General features: G+C 40.5%; 1 pseudogene; it reads left to right on the forward strand.

Annotated features, from left to right (window-relative positions):
* Positions 1 to 3,541: 3,541 nt before the first annotated feature.
* LOC103746206 lies at positions 3,542 to 4,531 on the forward strand (annotated as a pseudogene).
* The last annotated feature ends 779 nt before the right edge of the window (positions 4,532 to 5,310 follow it).

The following is a 5,310-nucleotide window of genomic DNA, read 5'->3' on the forward strand; positions in this document are numbered from 1 at the left end:
GTTGCAGGTGTGTCATCTAGCTGATGAATGTTATTTTTATAGGTTTTGTGGTATTGATGAGATTTTCAGCTTCGAAAAACAAACACTGAGCTCCATGCACTGAGCTATATACTCTTACAATGGGTAAAACTTCTATGGTATATAAATGATACTTTAACAAAGCTGTTAAAATGTACTATGATTTCTTTTCTTCTTTTAAATTAATAGTCTCTTTTGTGCATAGTGTAAAGTAAGACAAGAATATGCAACTTGTGTATCTACAAAACCCACACCAAACATACTACTTAAGGGTGAAATGAGAGAATACCCTTTGAGGTTGAGAATTAGACAAGCAGACACTATTACTACCTTTGTTCAACACTGCAACTTGAAGTTATAGTGAATGAAGTAAGCAAAGGAACAAAAAGAGAAGAATCAGAAAGAAAGGAAACTATAATTAGAGCAAAAACTCCTTTAATTGTATTTTTAGCAAACCTAAAAGACTAAATTTACAAATGTCATTAGAATTTACAAATAAATTTAGCAAATTTGCTGGATACAAAAATCAATATATAAAAACTAGTTATATCTTTACATAATGGCCATAATTAAAACATATATAATTTACAATTCCATGAAAATACAAAACACTTAGCAATAGAATTTACATGAAAGAAGAAAAGGCTAAGAACAGACACAGCATATTTTTGGATGTTTATGAAACAGGGTATCCCTGTATTCCTGGCTGGCCTCAAACTCCCTGTGTAGATCAGGCTGGCCTCGTCTTTTCATCTTGAGTGCTGGGATTAAAGGTGTGCATCACCACATCTGGCTAGCCACAACATTTTTGAACAGCAAGCTGGGAAAACTTTTCCTATCAAGTAAGACTTATTATAAAATCATTCTCTCTCTGTATATATAATATATTATATATGAATTCATTAAATTGCGTGGGGGGCGATGTGGAGTGGGGAGTGGATCTAAACACTATCAAACTATATTGTATGAAAATTGCAAAAATTCAATAAAAAAGTAAAAGAAAATTTAAAATCTATAGTCATTAAGACAGTCACATGAGAGAACTGAATAGAAAGGTCAAGAACAAACTTACATGTATATAAACATTTGATATATGATGGAACTGGCATTTCACATCAGTGAAGAAAGGATAATTTTAAAAAATGGTGCTGGGATTATTAGTTTTCCATGAAAAAAACTAGTAATCAAAATTTGCCTTACACAGTACGTAAAAGATAAACTCTACATTCTCCAACCCATACAGAGTTTTTCAATGTAATCATGCTATTTTTAAAGAAAGCAATACTAATAAAAAATTTAAAATAGAAAATAAATGAATAAGCTTTAGTAATTAATACACTCTCATAAAAACACTTAAGGATAATGTTCCTCCCAGAATCCATAGATTGCCAAATCAAAAGCCTGGTGTGGAATATTTCCCTTTAAGTTGTTGGTTACAGGTATCCCAGAGACCCTCCAAAAGAATACAGGCTATTGCTATTGCTCTTGGTTAGCCACCACTACTTGATGGCAAGACCTTGTTGCTGAAGACACTACATACTATGGTCACAGGTCATGGAAAATTAAGCTAGTACTGACTAGGAAGCTTACTTTCTGCTATTTAGCTTTCCAATTTCATAGCTTTACCAGAAGATGCTATGCAGGCTACTGGGGGAGAAAAGTCATCAAATGTCTTTGTTTGTTTGGAATTTTTTTGTTTCTTTGTTCAAGACAGGGTCTCACTACTAGAGGTAGCCCTTAGCTGGCCCAGAATTCACTATGTAGACCATGCAGGCCTCCAACTCACAGAGATCTGCCTTCTTCTGCCTCCTGAGTGCTGGGATTAAAGGCAACAGCCACCATGCCCAGCTCCATCATCAATAGTCTATCCAACTGTGGACACTGTGAACTGCAGTAATGACTGGGATAGAAAGATATGCCATGAGTGCAGCAATGGCACAAATATTATGGGGGTAGCTAACTGATTTCTGATCGGATTTAATACCTTATCCATAGGAGGAAATGCATGCCAGCTACTGTAAATATGGCCAAGAAGCTGTGACTGGCAAGCTCATAGGCCACAGAGGCGAACTTACCACTATTATTTTGCCAAATGGATATAGTATCAAACTGCCCTCTAAATTTTTACCTCTACCCATAGGTTATATCAGCTCTCAGACATCTTCAGAGAAGTTTCTTTGAACAGTGGATAGGGTTAACTCAAACTCACAACTGGTCAATGTGCAGAGAGTGTGTCTGCACAGCGCTCGGCCACAAAGGAGACATTTCAACCCTTCCCTGCAAGGCTCAGAGAAGGGGCAGAAAGATTCTAAGAACCGAACCAGAGGTCAGGGAGGACCTGGTAGAAAGAGTGTTTTCTGGACATGACAAGACTACTACAGTCATAAGCTCACAATAGCTGTGGTTGCCTGCACAACACCTGCACAAGATGAAGCCAGTCAACATTCTAGTATGGGGGGAGGGGCTCAAGAAACACTACTCAGGGCTGGAGATGTGGCTCAGCGGTTAAGAGTACTGACTGCTCTTGCAGAGGACCCAGGTTTGATTCCCAACACTCTCACGGTGGCTAGCAACTGTCCATAACTCCAGTTCCAGGGGAATCCAATGTCCTCTTCTGAGTCCCCACAAGCATTGCATAACATGGGGCTCTTACATACATGAAAGCAAAACATACACATAAAATAAATATAAATAAACTATTTTAAATTGTATGAAAAAGAAACCTTACTTATAGCTGTGGAGATATTGATAGTTGATGGCTTCTGGGGTAAGGAGAGTCAGTTTCTTTATGGGTGTGACCCTTTTATGTCAACCATGCTTCACTGGATAGCCCCACATTCATGAGTATGTGAGCAACACAAATTGAACATAAATTGGTTTTTAAACACAAAAATGAAGACATGAAGATGGGAGGGGTTTAGGGGATGGAGGTGGATCTGAGAAGAACTGGGAGACGAATTGGGGTGAATGTGATCAAAATACATTGTATGCATGTGGGAAATTATCAAAGAATTACTAAAAATATTATGTTTTACAAAACTTAAAAAAAAACTTGAAGACAGTGTAGCTGATAAAGGTGCCCACTGCCAAAACTAAAGACCTGAGTTCCATCCCTAAGACCCATATGGTAGAGACTTGACACTTGTAAGTTTGTCCTCTGACCTTCACACACCACACACACACACACACACGCACGCACGCATGCACGCACACACACACACACTGAACAAATAAATAAATGTAGTTAAAAAAGATTCAAAACATAAATGTGAAAGGCAAAATGATAAATTTTCAGAAGAAAATAAATATGTGACACTATCTTGATATGACCAAAAATGATTTGCTAAAACAAGGCACAAAATATAAAACTCATAAAGGAAAAGACTGGGAATCAGAGTACATGAACGATAAGAATTTCCATTTATCAGAAAACACCATTAAGAATGCAAAGGCTCTCTGTTCCTCCCTGTTCTAGAGGCAGCTGCATCTTCTCATGCAGTGCCAGCTTTGTCCCTGAGACACGATGGTGAAGGCTGCTGTGAATGGATTTGGCCATGTTGGGCACCCGGTTACGAGGACTGCCATCACCTCTGGCAAAGTGGACACTGTTGCTGTCGATAACCCCTTCACTGACCTCAACTACGTGGTCTACAAGTTCCAGTATGATTCCGCCCATAGAAAGTTCAAGGGTACAGTCAAAGCTGAGAATAGGAAACTTGGAAGGCCATTTCCATCTTCCAGGAGTGAGATTCTGTCAACATCAAATGGAGTGATGCTGGTGCCCAGTATGTTGTAGGGTCTCCTGGGGTCTTCACTACCATGGAGAAGGCTGGGGCCCACCTGAAGGGTGGAGCCAAAAGGGTCATCATCTCTGACCCTTCTGCTGATGCCCTCATGTTTGTGATGGGCACGAACCATGAGAAATATGACAACTCCCTCAAGATTGAAAGCAATGCCTCCTACCACCAACTACTAACTGCACCCCCCCAAGGTCATCCCTGATGACTTTGGCATCGTTAAGGGACTTATGACCACAGTTCATGCCATCACAGCTACCCAGAGGACTGTGGACAGCCCTTCTAGGAAACTGTGGTGTGATGGGCATGGGGCTGCCCAGAACATCATCCCTGCATCCACTGGTGCTGCCAAGGCTGTGAGGAAGGTCATTCCAGAGCTGAACTGGAAAGTTACTGGCATGGCCTTCTGTGTTCCTACACCCAATTTGTCTCTCGTGGATCTCACCTGCCCTCTGGAGAAAGCTGCAAAATATGATGACATCAAGGAGCTGGTGAAGCAGGCATCCACGGGCTCCCTAAAGGGCATCCTGGGCTATACGGAGGACCAGGTCATCTCCTGTGATTTTTATAGCTATACCCACTCTTCTGTCTTTGATGGTGGGGCTGGCATTGCCTCAAACAACCACTTTGTCAAGCTCATTTTCTGGTATGAGAACGAATTTAGCTACAGCAACAGGGTGGTGGACCTCATGGTCCACATGGCCTCTAAGGAATAAGAAGCCATGAACCACTCACCCCAGCAAGAGACCCTTGGCCTGGGGTTGGAGGAGCTCCCTGCCCCAACTCAGCCTCCAACACACCAAGAAGCTCCCTTCACAGTTTCCTTCCTACACCCCCAGAAGAAGGGGAGGGGCTTAGGGAGGTCTACTCTCTTGAATACTGTCAATAAAGTAAATTCAAACTCCAGGTTCAATAAGAGGCCCTGTCTCAAAAATAAACTGGAGAGTGATAAAGTAGGACACCTGTCATTGACTTCTGGCTTCTACACACTCACATGCTTGCACACATGTGCACACATGCATGTATAACATACATTAAAAAAAGAAAAAAAGAAAAGACAAAATCACAAACAATTTTAGAACTCTAAAATTGTTTAAGAAAAAGAAAAATGGGGTTGGAGAGATGGCTCAGGGGTTAAAAGCACTGACTGCTCTTGCAGAGGACCTGGGTTTGATTCCCAGAACCTACATGGCAGCTACAAACCATCCTTAACTCCAGTTCCAGGGGAATGTGACGCCCTCTTCTGTCCTCCCAAGGCATTACACTACATGGGTGCACTCACATACATGCAAGCAATACACTCATTCACATAAAATTAAAAAAAATATTTTTTAAAGAAAAAGAAAAATAAACCATAGTAATATAGGTCAAAACTAGAGTAAGTGCTTATCAGAAGTGAAAATGTAAGTGCCAGCAGTTGAATTAAAAGGCATTTAACTTCATTAATAACCTTAAAAGTCCATTTAGAGCATGTGGAGCAAGGGGAATGCTTATT

Source organism: Nannospalax galili, unplaced genomic scaffold (assembly GCF_000622305.1).
Source record: "Nannospalax galili isolate Female #2095 unplaced genomic scaffold, S.galili_v1.0 scaffold3, whole genome shotgun sequence".
NCBI lineage: Eukaryota > Metazoa > Chordata > Mammalia > Rodentia > Spalacidae > Nannospalax > Nannospalax galili.